This window comes from Megascapheus bottae, chromosome 8 (genome assembly GCF_031878675.1).
Source record: "Megascapheus bottae isolate mThoBot1 chromosome 8, mThoBot2.hap1, whole genome shotgun sequence".
Taxonomy (NCBI): domain Eukaryota; kingdom Metazoa; phylum Chordata; class Mammalia; order Rodentia; family Geomyidae; genus Megascapheus; species Megascapheus bottae.
In genome coordinates this window covers 66244300-66259126 of record NC_143516.1, presented here as the reverse complement: position 1 = coordinate 66259126, position 14827 = coordinate 66244300, and positions in this window count along the sequence as shown.

The following is a 14827-nucleotide window of genomic DNA, read 5'->3' as shown; positions in this document are numbered from 1 at the left end:
AATAAAAGTCCATGAGAGCCTGTGTCCAAAATAGCCAGCAAAAAGCTGGGATGGAGGTATGGCTCAAGTGGTTGAGCAGCAGCTGAGCAAGCAAACCAAGTGAGAGAATGGGTCGGGGAAGCAGAAAGAGAATGAAGAGGAATTCAGATAAATAATATGTTTTTTTTAGTTTTATAACCATTATTAATTCTAACTCCTGCTATACTATACTTATAAAAGACCTAGTAAATTCAGGTCTTTAGATTGTCAAAGGTATGGCATATATCATACAGATCAAGTATTTGTGTACTACTTATAGACAGGCAATTTAAGAAGCCAAAAATAAAAATGCAACTTCCTCAGACCCTCCAAAATCTGATGGTGTCTTCCCTTGTGGCCTCTGCTAGTGGGAGACCCAGACAATGAAGTGATAATCATGATACACTGTGATCTTTGTCACCAGTTCTGTGAGAATAAGGAGGAGTAACTTATCTCAGAATCAAGCCAAGGTTCTGCAATTGTGAAGTTATTTACATCCTAAAGTAGCTTTAATCACTACTGTCATCTATGTGAAGCAAGGTAACTCACCTTCGTTGAAAATTTAATTACCCCATTATATGGCAATCATAGATCTTGTAACAAAGGTTAACTAACAAAGAAAAACAAAGAACTTTTGCATAGATCTGTGCTGGTCTAGACTCATTTGCAATGGAAGATTGGTTTTATCATGCAAGTAGGAGAGGAGCAAAGGGCTGTGTGTAACAATGTGAAAGAAATTGAAATTTTAACAACAACTACGGTGTAACGTGACAGGAAGTGGGCAACAGGACTTTATAAACAAAGGTGGCTATTTTAATTTTTAGGTTTTTTTTTAAAACAACTCCTCTAATTGTCTTAAAGTAAAATATTTTTATTAAAGGTTGTCCCTTGCTTAAAACTTAGTGGAGTCTGAGGCCAATGTTGGCTCCCATCTATAATCCTAGCTACTCAGGGACCTATGATCAATTTGAAAAGCATTCTTGGGCTGACAAATCTATGAAAACTTTAAATTAACTAGCAAAACAGATAAGGTGGTGGATGACAACCTTGAGTGAAAGAGCCAAACAAGGCACTAAGTTAAAGCCCCAGTACTGGTGTACACACACACACACACACACACACACACACACACACACACACACACACCAATACAACACCAAGGAAAGGGCTTCTGGGTATTAGTTTGCTTTTCTTCTAGTCTTCTAACAAGTGAGGATGAATCTGGAGAGCCATCACCCAATGCCAATACCTACACAGCTCACTGACCGTCACTAGATTGCTGGGATAGAAATCTTTGTTCTTTACAAAGTATTCTCTCTTGATTATTCACAAAATGAATAAGAGCAGAGGGAAATAAAAGCAACTGTACTCATTCCCTAATTTTGTGGAGTTGAAGGAGAAGGTGTGAATTACTAAGATGGATGTGGATAATGGCGGGGACCAGGATTCTTTGAGGATGCGGGAGAGAAGGGACTATGGGGAGGTTGATGAAGTTACTGTGGCATGGAAATCTTGAATGAGTGACTGGGCTTCATTTGTAGTCCAGGATAGGGACACAAGTTCAAGTAATTTGAGAAACAAGGCAGACCACTGGTGTTGGAATGCTGTATTATAGAGAAAGAACACAGGGATGGATCTAGTCTGGGCAGTGTTCATCTTCCTGAAAGGATTCTATACACCATGACTACGTGCATAGAAAAAGAAATTCAAGATGGCAAAATGAGGATACTTCATTCTCCATCACCTTTGAAGGATCCCACATTTAATGAGTCCCCATTATGATCCTGGCGCCCTCAAATATGACAGCCTTGCCTGTGAAATTTCCAGAGATTGCATATGATACATATGGCTAGGACACACACACACACGCACACACACACACTCCACAATGATTCCACTAAATTTTGTATCTCACATGTAAGTTATATGGGAAAGTACTTATGGACTAAAATAGTCCATATCTTCCCACCTAGCAGTAGAGAAAACTTTACTAGTTACTTTGTCCCTTGAAGAGAGTTAATTATCAGAAGATAATCTTGCTAGTTTCCTGTTCAATAATTTAAAAATCATAGCAGTTGATTTTTATTCCACTTTTTCAAAGCATGGGTTTTCTCAAGGTCTAAATATGCATTTGCATAATTTACAAATATAAATTATTTAGTCATGCCTGCTTTCTGTATGTCCTGCTAAACATCAGTGTTGTGGTATTTGTGCTTCTGCAGTGGAATTTTTGTGTGAGTCTTTTCACCTTTTTCCCAGTAGAGCAGGCTTGGAAAGTACCAAAGTACCAAATAAGGTCAAAATGGAAACTCATTTTGACATTGTAAAATAGGTTTTGACAGATCAGGTAGTGCTTTTGGGATAAACGAGAAAATATGAATTTTTAATGATTAACTCCTTGCATCATGCTCTGAATGTCAATGATAAACATACTTGTAGAAAATCCACTAGATAAAATGAAGACATACACACACACACACACACACACACACACTCACTTTCAATTACTCATGGTGTCACTGAAGCAAAATGCACATATGGTAAGTATGCATAAGAAATGCAGACTTGCCTGAATAAGAAGGCTTTAAATAATCTATTATGACCCTTTGAATTAGAGCAAAATATATTATAAAATCTATATTGATTATGTAGGCAATAAAAAATGCTTGTAAAGTAGCCCAACTCTCATGTTCGTAATCATAGCTACTCAAGTGGTTGAGATCTGATGATTGTGGTTCAAAAGCATTCTAGGCAGGAAAATCTGAGAATTTTATCTTCAATTAACCACCAAAAAGCTGGAAGTAGAACTGCAGCAAAAGTGGTAGATTAATAGTCTTAAGCAGTAAAAGCTCAGAGATGACACGAAGGCAGTGATTCAAATCATATGACTGCTGCCCCCCACATACAATATTGAGGAGGAAAACAAAAATGCTATATCATCATCTATTCTTTACAATGTATGTGAAGTTTTTTTCAAGGTAATTTGTCCCACTAGATTTTGTTTGAGATCAAAATTCATGTTCTAGTCAATGTTTTATTCTTACTGCCTTGCAAAAGTTTAGCTCTGAGTAGGAGCTCCATTAATGATAAAGAAAATGGATGGGCAAAAGAATGGATGGATGATGCTTGGAAAATGGATGGATTATGGGTATCTGATGGATGGGGGTAGATGAATGCATGTATGGATGGATGAATAAGGAGGAGGAGGATGGATGGATAAATGTTGGGTGATGGATGGATGATGTATAGAAGAGGGATGGAATATGAGCCAGCAAGGTAGCTCACTCCTATAATCCTAGCTACTCAGGAGGCTGAGGTCTGAGAATCAAGGTTCAAAGCCAGTCCGGGCATGAAAGGACCTGAGATTCTTATCTCCAGTTAGCTTCTATACAAGGAGAAATGGGTCTTGGCTCAATGCTAGGGCAGAAGTCTTGAGCTGAAGAGCTCAGGGACAGAGTCCAGGCCTAGAGTTCAAGCCCCACGAAAGAGGATAGGTGATGGATAGATGGATGGATGGATGAAAGATTCGATATGGATTGAAGAATAGGAAAGTGAATGGATAGAGAGTTTCATACATTTGTGTACAAAATGCTATCTTCAGAATTATTAAATGAACCTTACTTTCTACAGAGATTATCTATCATGTGTTTCCCTTAGCTAAACAATGACATTTCTTTCTCTCTTGTTATCTATCAACAAATATAACCAAAGAATATTACAATGAAAATAAGCTATACTGTTTCAATTATCCACTGATATGTAACAAACAGCCTTTAAACTAAGTGGTTTAGACATTTTTCTGGACCCAGGACCTTACACATTCAAGGCTTGCTTGCTGAGATGGCACACTACTATTTAAGTCATCTGGTATTTCAGACTTTTTACTATGGCCCTAAGTAACTTGGATTGCTGGCTCCCAGTTTAACCCACATTTTCTTTCAATACCTATTTATAAATTGGGATTGGTTTTGGATGGAATTCAGCTAAGCTCAAGTTTAAGCTCTTACTTCTGTAAATGCACACAGTCAGACCAACATTGCATAGGGAGATATAGTTATAAAGGCACAGTAGGGTTGTGCAAGATGGTTTGCTCCAGTGACTGTCAACAGAGCTCAGCTTTCACATGATGTCTCCTCAGGCTTGAGAGCCACATCTGCTTCTGAAAGGTGACAAGAAGCAGCAAATCACACTTCTGGTCTCGGGAGCTGGCCTCGGGAGCTGTCTTCGCCCAGCCACTATGTTGCTAGGATAACAGGCATGAGCCACCTACACTCAGTAAGATAAGTATTATCTTCATCAAGTTTGTCTTTCTATTAAAACTACACATTTCTTATTGTATTTCCTGTACTGCTTTTGCATTTTCATGAAACAAAATATGTAGCTGAACAAAAAATTACAATTAAAATAGTTTCTTCCATTCATATTGTTTTCCTGCCGTGGCCTCAAGTTTATGCTGTGATTTATGGGTGTTTTTGCATATGTAATGGTTCAGTTAAAATAAACAAATGAGCCAAAAAATGCAATGAATTAAATGTGAAAAGCTGCAGCCCTACACTAACAACTACTGAATTCTCAAAATAAGTGATTTCTCAGTATCTTCCATGCCCTTCAGATTCATTTTGAAAATATTCATGCTTGCTTACAACAGAAAAAAAGAATAAAAACAATATCTATCAGTTAGCCACTGTGTGTGTGTGTGTGTGTGTGTGTGTGTGTGTGTGTGTGTGTGTGTGTTTGTCAGTACTAGGGCATGAACTCAGGTGCCAGGCTGCTATTCCTGAGCTTGTGTACTCAATGCTGGTATTCTTCCTCTTGAGCCACAGCTCTACTTCCAGTTTTTGCTGATGAATTGGATATAAGCGTCTCACACATTTTCCTAGACTGGCTTCAAAACACAATCCTCAGTTCTCAGCCTCTTGATTAAGTATTAATATTTTTATTGTGATTAATAAAAGGGTTACATTATATTCACCAGTTAGAAGGTGCATAACTTCACAAACATTGATTCCCTTTCTCATGACATGGTCCCCATTTCCCTCCCACCCTCCCCCTGTTCATCTTGATTTCCCCCTTGCCTGTCCATTTTCAAATAAGCACATATAAAATTTATCAGATAACAAGGTGGAATATTGTAACAATATGAGATAACCAAGGGATGGCAAAAGAGATGAGAGATAACATAGTACATTAAGGACAACAGTCACTCATTATATGGCTTTTGTTTCTACATCCAGGAGGTCCTTACATTTAGTGACACACTATTTGGCCTTATGTGTATAGATTTTGTTCTATTGTAAATCTCTGCTAGGAGAGCCCAAGGTTTCTCCTGATTATGATAAATGAGGGACACTATTGGGCCTATGTTCCTTTGAGTCTGGCTTACTTCACTTAATATAATTTTTTTTCTGAGTCCATTTCCTTACAAATGGGGCTATGTCATTCTTTCTGACAGCAGCATAGAATTCCACTGTGTATAAATACCACATCTTTCCTGATTTTAGAGGGAATGGCTTTAACTTTTCGCCGTTAATTATAATACTAGCTGTGGGTTTGTCATACACAGCCTTTATTATATTGAGGAATGTTCCATGGATTCCTAGTTTCTCCAGAGCTTTTAACATAAAAGGGTGTTGGATCTTGTCAAATGCCTTTTCTGCATCTATTGAGACAATCATGTGATTTTTGTCCCTGCTTCTGTTGATGTGTTGAATTGTATTAATTGATTTGCATATGTTGAACCAGCTTTGCCTCCCTGTGATGAAACCTGTTTGATCATAGTGTATAATTTTTTGATGAGTTGTTGTAGACGGTTGGCCAGTATTTTGTTGAGAAGTTTTGCATCAATGTTCATCAAAGAAATAGGTCTATAGTTCTCTTTCTTGGATGAATCTCTGTCTGGTTTGGGAATGAGGGTTATACTGGCTTCATAGAATGAGTTTGGTAAAGAACCTTCATTTTCAATTTCATTGAAGAGCTTGAGGAGTATTTGGTGTGAGCTCTGCTTTGAAGACCTTATAGAATTCAGCTGTGAATCCATCTGGCCCTGGGCTTTTCTTAGGTGGAAGTTCTCTTATTGCCATTTCTATTTCAGTGCTTGAAATAGGCCTGTTTAGTCGGGTTAGTTCTTGGTTCAGTGTGGGTATGTTAATATTGTCTAGGAATTCATCCATTTCTTCTAGATTCTCAAATTTGTTGGCATAAAGGTTTGAGAAGTATTCCCTTATGATATTCTGGATCTTGGTAATTTCTGTCGTGATATTACCATTTTCGTCAGTGACTTTGTTTATTTCAGGAAGCAGTATGGCAGTTCCTCAAAAGACTAAACACAGAACTTCTCTATGACCCAGCAATTCCACTACTTGGCATTTATCCAATCATCCAGAAACAAGGACATGCTAAAGCCACTAGCACAACGATGTTCATTGCAGCACTATTTACCAGAGCAAAGAGATGGAACCAACTCAGATGTCCCTCAGTTGATGAGTGGATCAACAAGATGTGGTATTTATACACAATGGAATTCTATGCTGCTGTCAGAAAGAATGACATTGCCCCATTTGTTAGGAAATGGAAAGACTTAGAAAAGACCATATTAAGTGAAGTAAGCCAGACTCAAAGGAACATAGGCTCAATGGTTTCCCTCATTTGTCATAATCAGTAGAAATCTTGGGCTCTCCTAACAGAGATTTGCAGTAGAGCAAAACCTTGATACAAAAGGCCATATAGTGGAACGCTAAATGAAAGGATCCCTAGGATATAGAAACATAAGCCATATAATGAATGATTGTTATTCTTAAGGTACTATGTTATCTCTCATCTCTTTTGCTGTCCCTTGGTTATCTCATATTGTTACACTATCTCACTTTGTTACCTGATATATCGGATGTATTTGTATTTGGTTATTTGAAATTGGATAGGGAACGGGGAAAAACAAGATGAGGGGTGGGGGTGGGAGAGAGGGAAATGGGGACCAAGACATGTGAAAGGGCATCAATGTATGAGAATTAATGCACCATCTATCTGGCAAATATCATATAACCCTTCTATTAATTACAATAAAAATATATATAAAAAAGAATAAAGCAAAAAAAAAAATACCACATCTTGTTGATCCACTCATCAACTGAGGGACATCTGAGTTGGTTCCATCTCTTTGCTCTGGTAAATAGTGCTGCAATGAACATCGTTGTGCTAGTTGGCTTTAGCATGTCCTTGTTTCTGGACCATTGGGTAAATGCTAAGTAGTGGAATTGCTGGGTCATAGGGAAGTTCTATGTTTAGTCTTTTAAGGAACTGCTATACTGCTTTCTGTAGTGGTTGAATGAGTTTGCACTCCCACCAGGAGTGTAGTAGTGTTCCCTCCTGGTCATATCTCCTCCAGCATCTGTTGTGATTAGTTTTCTCAATCCTGGCCCTTCTAATTGGAGTGAGGTGGAATCTTAGAGTTGTTTTTATTTGCATTCTTTTTATGACCAGAGGTTTGTGAGTAAGCTCTTTAACACCTATCTGTTGCAGTTCCAAACTTAAATTACACTGAGAATGGCAGCACCAGTCTAATCTTTTCAGAATCATGGGATATGATTATTTGTATTTATGCGTTGTGTGCAGAACAACATGCAATAGTTTTGTGCCTAATCCAATAGTAGCAGTGAAATTGAATAAAGAGTATATTGAACATACTTCCTTGATAAAACTATTGGATTATTATTTGGATATTATTAGAAGGATAATTTTTAAAGCATTTCAAAACTGCTCTCCAATCAGATGTACTGGGACTGCATCTTGTATCAATATTTTTCCACATAAATAGCATAAATCAGATAAATCAGATATAAATTTCAAAAAAAATTTCATATCTTAATATTCTGTTCAAACACACTAGAGATGATTGTGTGAACTGGTAATACCAATGCTTCCCTTTTACTACTTAACAAGAATAAAACATCAAAACAGATTCATTAAGAAATTCCGAGGCTCAAGACATTGAGCCTCTGTCTTTGTATCAAGATATATTAGTTCATGTTTTTAGCAAGTTCAAGTTTTAAAGACATATTTTTCTCTGTCAAACTTACTGTCTAAGGCTGACAGTAAAAACCTAGGTGACAATTCAGGCAAAGAAATTAGCATTAAACAAATAGATAAGTTAAAAGGTGAATGTTGAAAATAGCTAAAAATAAAGACCTTAAATGCGCAGTAACTTATCATATAATAGTTGCATAATAATGAATTCAATAAAAAAAATGATGTAACCCAGAGCGAAAGATGGCGTTGAGACAATAGGGACGCTGCCTAGCTCTCTCTCACAAAAAGAGAGAACCAGGGAGTCCCACGAGCCAACTACCTTAAGAAATCCACAACAACAAACTCAAAAAGCAACGGAGAAGGACTCAAACCGGAAAAGAAATCCAGATAAAGCTCACATCCAACTTTCTCAAAGAATTCGGAATGCGAGGACCCCTCCCCAACCCCTCGCCGCCGGCTCCAAGCCAAGAAAAGCAGCTGCAGAGGGCACCAGGCCGGGCAGCCCCGACTGCTGTAGAAACCAGCATAGGACCGGGCCAGCAAGCCACAGGAGCAGCGGAACCCAGATGTGGAACCAGAACAGCAAGCAGCGGAACCCAGACTCGGAACACAGGTGGCAGAGGAGACCCGAGGGGAGTGAAAGACTCCCCAACACCGTGGAGCACCCACAGACAAACGCAGAGGCGTGAGTAGGGCAGCAGGTCCCCAAACCCATCGGGAAAGCAGAACTAGTGCCAAGCAATAGAACCCAGACCCCTCCACCTCTCCCGAGAAAGACCGGCAGGTGCAGGGGGGCAAGGAATTTAGAATCCTGTCCCTTCCCTCAACAGCCCCCTCCCCCAGGCCATTGACTGGTAACTGACAGGCGGGCGGCAATAAGACCCAGCACCCCACCAAGGGAGGCAGAGGTGTCCCAGCCCCTACCCGCCTACCAGGTTCCTCTCTCAGGCCTCTGACTGGAGACTGACCGGCAGGCTATGCCAAGACCCAGCACCCCACCAAGGGAGGCTGAGGTATCCCAGCTCCCACCCGCCCACCAGGTTCCTCTCCCAGGCCACTGGGTCTGGAAAGTGGGGGGCGCTGAGACCCTGCCTTACAACAGCAGGAGGGGTGTGTGGGAAAATAGGAGCCAGCATCTGTCCCCCTCAAATCTTGAGCCAGGCTGGGAATCCTGAGCAAGACAGCACCGAGGGGCCCCCCAGAGTCATGGACTCTCTAACAAAGCAGCAGGGAACTGAAGGGCCGATCAGCAGCCATGCTTGCCTTCTAAGAATCAGAAAGACGTGGCTCTGCCCTTGGAGCCCACGTCCTCAGCTGGGCCCCACCCCTGGGAACAGAGCAGACACCTGCTGGTCCTGTTGAGAGCCCCTGAAAACTCCCAAACTCCAGGCCCTTGGCCGGGGCCCGCCCCTAGAAACAGCACAGGAAAACCAACCGTCCGCCCAGCAGGCTGAGACTGAAGCTCACAGATCCATCCCATGGCCCATTGTGAGGCCACTGGTTGGGCTGAGAGCTAGTCGTGCAGCAGCACACAGCCTCTGGGAACAGGCCAGAATACCTGCAAAAACTGCAAACTCTAATCTAGTCAGCAAGGAATCAATTTGGCCGAGAACCACAGGTATTCACATATTCCCAGAACCACCGCTCCCAATCCAAGTAAAGACCGCTACCTACTGACCACAGAGTGAACTACAACAACAGTTCTCGATGCCGAGGAGAGTGCAAAGACGAATTATGACATACATAAATAATCAAAGTCCCACACAAAGCCCAAAAGGAAACAAGAGCGAATGGACGAGAGAGATGTCATCATCCCAAGAAATGACACTTGAAGAGACACGAAACATGACCCTACTCAAGGAGATGATTGTGGACATGACTAAAGAAATTAAAACAGAATTCCAAAAACAATTCCAGGAACATAAGCAGGAAATACCAAAGAGCTCCTCAAATTCAAAAGAGAAATGGAAACAAAGATTAATACCCTCAGAGCAGACATGATCAGCTCAGTGTCCACACTTCAAGAAAAATGGAAGCATTACGCAGCAGATTGATGGAGATGGAGAGTAGAACATCAGAAACGGAAGGTAAAACACAAGAGCTGGAACAGAGAATCGCCACCTTGGAAAAATCAGTCAGAATCTACCAGAGAGAGCTCCAGGAACTGACAGATGCAGCAAAGAAGTCTAATCTTCATATAATAGGGATTGAGGAGGGGGCCGAATTTCAGGACAAAGGTATGCAACCTTTATTCACCAAAATCATAGCAGAGAATTTCCCCAACTTCAAAAGGGAAAATACTCACATTATTGAAGGTTTCAGGACCCCAAACAGGCAAGATCCTAGAAGGAACTCATCTAGACATATCATAGTAAAGACACTAGACCCGGATACCAAGGAATTGATCTTAAATGCTGCAAAAACAAAGAAGGAGCTATATTACAATGGGAAGAAAATTCGAATTACAGCAGATCTCTCCATGCAAACCCTAAATGCAAGAAAAGCTTGGAAAAACATCATTGATGTCCTGAAGACCAACAACTGCCAACCAAGACTGAGATATCCAGCAAAACTAGCGTTTACATTTGAGGGAGAAACAAGAATATTTCACTCCAAAGAGAAGCTTTATGAATACGTGCACACTAAACCAGCGTTACAAAGAATACTAATTAATCGAGAACAAATTGTAGAACATCAAGAACCCCCATCAAGAAGCAAACATCTATAATTCACTAAACACAAAAGGGGAAAAAAGAGAGAGAAAGAAACTTAGAAGTAAAAATAAATAATGACAATGGACACTGACCACTTGTCCATAATCTCCATATATCTATATCCTAATCTCTATAATATCATGTAATCCTTCTGTTAATTACAATAAAAATATATGAAAAAATGATGTAACCCTTCTATTAATTACAATAAAAATATATTAAAAAAATGAAATGATGACTTAATCTTATATGAACTTTATCTCAGTTGATATGAGAAGATGCAAAAGCAAACATGGTGGCATGCTTGGCTGTACAGAACATAGAAAGGGAAACAGAAGCTGGAGGAAAAGCAAAATTTGACTCTATGCTTCTTGCTTACCAAAACAAAGGTTGTGGATTAGTTCTTTAGACTTAGTGGGAACATTTATCAATACTGTGATCAATATAATCTATTTTTAGTTTATTTTTGAGTGTCATTTGTTTCAAATTCTAATAAAAGAAATGTATTCCTTTATCTGTTGAGAATATATAAAAAGACCAGGTTCCTCTAGTGATGTGATGATGTGATTGATAACTCTTTGGACTTTATACCTGGATCAAAAAAACTGGTGCAACCCTAGAGGGGAAACAAAGAAATATTATCTTTACTTTTTTGTGAGGAAAATAGTACTAATGTTATCTCTTTTTGTGAGTTTGTTTGAAGTAATGTTTCCCAGTGATACCCTATACCTTTCAGGATTAAAAGGTCCATGTTGATATGAAGTTGTATATACACACATCATATGCATAATATAGCTTACTGTATTGTCTCATATATTCATATGTATAAAAAGAGAGAGGGGGAGAGACTGAGATAATTTGTGCCAGATTACATACTCCATATACATAGTATTTAAGGTAACTAAATTAAAATACAGTGGCCAAATTTTTTTGGTCTATTTTGTCTTATTTTCTTCACGTAATCCAAATTTGGGTCTATAGGGAAAAATAGAAGTTAGGTTGGAAGTAGCATTGGCACATTCCTATTATTTTTCATTCGTTCCAATTTGAAAGAAAGTCTCTAAGACATTTTCTTTCTAAAAAACAGGAAAAAAAATTTAAAGGGTAAAAGAAGTGTTCATGTGTGCATTTGTTATTTTTGAAAGATAAATTTTATATAGTGACACATTTCATATCTGGAAACACTTAAACTTTCAACCTTTTAAAATAATTAATAGTCATTTCCATTTGTGCATACTAAGTAGGCTTCTCTGGTTGTTACATGAAGCAAAGATTAATAAGTATGAAATATATGATAAAAAGAAAAAATATGAAAAGTAAAGTTGAAAATAAACTGGCTTATAGATCTGTATTTATAATTACTATAGAAAAACACATATAAAAAGAACAAAGCATTAATAAACTAAAACGACAAAAGAACGTTTCTTATAAACCATTTTTTTTTGCCAGGCGTGGGGCTTGAACTCAGGGCATGAACACTGTCCTTGGATTTTTTTCAAGGCTAGAACTCTACCACTTGAGCCACACCCTCTACCACTAGGCCAAACTCCCGGCTAAACCAATTTTTTTAATAATTTGAAATGCTTGGTTTTCCCTATTCTGTGTATAGCCTTGTTAAAGAGTGAAGTTCTTCCACTCCCAAGCTGCTAGAACTGATTCAAAGATTTGGCAAGGTATCAGGGTATAAAATTAACCCTCAAAAATCAACTGCCTTCCTCTATGCCAACAATGAGAGGAATGAGGCAACAATCAGGAAAGCAACTCCTTTTGCAATACCCTCAAAGAAAATAAAGTACCTAGGAATTAACTTAACTAAGAATCTAAAGGACCTTTCTGATGAAAACTTTAAAACCCTGAAAAAGGAAATTAAAGCAGAACTGAGAAAATGGAAAAACCTCCCATGCTCCTGGATTGGAAGAATTAACATTGTGAAAATGACAATCTTGCCAAGGGCTATCTACAAATTCAGTGCAATACCCATTAATATCCCAATGTCACTCTTTGAAGAATAGAAGAGGCAATCCAAAATTTCATATGGAATAATAAAAGAACTCATATAGCAAAAAAAAACTTCTTAGCAGAAAGAACAGCGCCGGAGGAATTTCAATACTAAACTTTAAACACTATTACAGAGCTATATTGACCAAAACAGCTTGGTACGGCTCAGGAACAGGCCTGAAGACCAGTGGAATAGAACTGAGGACACAGATATTAACCCACAGACCTATGGCTAACTAAATTTTGATAATGGAGCCCAAAAAATAGAGTAGAAGAAAGACAGCCTCTTCAACAAGTGGTGCTGGCAGAACTGCTTAAGCATCTGCAGAAAAGTAAAGTTGGATCCTTCTTTGTCACCCTGCACTAGGATTAACTCCAAATGGATCAAAGACCTCGAAGCAAAAGCAGATATACTGAAAACGTTACCAGAAGGAATAAGAGATACGCTAGATCTCCTTGGCATAGGTCGAAACTTTCTTAATAAGGACCAAGAAACAACAATTCAGAGGAAGTCTGGATAAGTAGGACTGCATTAAACTTCAGAGCTTCTGTATAGAAAAGGTCATAGATAGCAAATTAACTAGAAAGTCTACAGAGTGGGAGAAGATCTTCACTAACCATACAACAGATACAGGCCTCATATCTAAAATATATCAACAGCCCCCCAAATTGAATTACTCCCAAACTAATCTCCAAAGAAACAACCATCCCATTAAAAGAAGAAATAAGAATGGCCTATAAACACATGAAGAAATGCTCCACATCTCTGGCCATAAAAGAAATGCAAATCAAAACAACTCTAAGGTTCTCCATCACTCCAATTAGAGTGGCCATGATCAAGAAATCTAGTAACAACAGATGCTGGCAGGATGTGCCCAGGAGGGATCACTACTACACTGTTGGTGGGAATGCAAACACATTCAACCACTATGGAAAGCAGTATGGCAGTTTGTCAAAAGACTAAACATAGAGCTCCCCTATGACCCAGCAATTCCACTAGTTGGCATTTACCCAACTGTCCAGAAACAAGGACATACTAAATCGACTAGCACAACGATGTTCATTGCAGCACTATTCACCATAGCAAAGAGATAGAACCAACACAGATGCCCCTCAGTTGATGAGTGGACCAACAAGATGTGGTATTTATACACAATGGAATTCTATGCTGCTGTCAGAAAGAACGACATTGCCCCATTTGTAAGGAAATGGAAAGACTTAGAAAAAATCATACTAAGTGAAGTAAACCAGACTCAAAGGAACATAGGGTCAATGGTTTCCCTCATTTGTCATAATCAGGAGATACCTTGGGCTCTCCTGGCAGAGATTTATAATAGAGCAGTCCTAGATACATAAGGCCATATAGTTTGAAGCTAAGTGAATGGACCTCCTAAATGTAGAAACAAAAGCCATATAATGTGTGATTGTTGTCCTTAATGTACTATGTTATCTCTCATCTCTTTTGCTGTCCCTTGGTTATCTCATATTGTTACGCTATTTCACCTTGTTATCTGATATATTGTATATATGCATATTTGGTTATTTGAAAACAGATAGGGAAGGTTGGAAAACAAGATGAGGGTGGGGGTGGAGTGAGGGAAATGGGGACCAAGACATGAAAAATGGTATCATTGTTTGTGAAGTAATGTACCTCTTATCTAGTGAATATAATGTAACCCTTCTATTAATTACAATAAAAATATATGGGAAAAAGAGTGAAGTTTTTAGCATAAATACTTCACATCTTGATACTGTGGTTTAATTATTCTATTAAAAAGTAATCTTATCTATGAAAAAAATCACATTTCTCTAAATATTTCAGAGAAAGTTTTGAACGAAAATGAAAATAAATCCTCATTGAAATAATTTTTCCAACATTAAAGCAAGGAAATCAAAGAAATTCTTCATAAATAGACAATGGATTAAAAATGATTGGAATTATGATAACCATCAGACACAGGGAAGAAGATAATGCTAGGAACATCCCAGAAACTAAAAAGAATTATGTAATAAAAAAGTATTAAGTGATTAGCTGGGCATCAAAAGACTCATTCCTACAATGCTTAAGTCAGCCA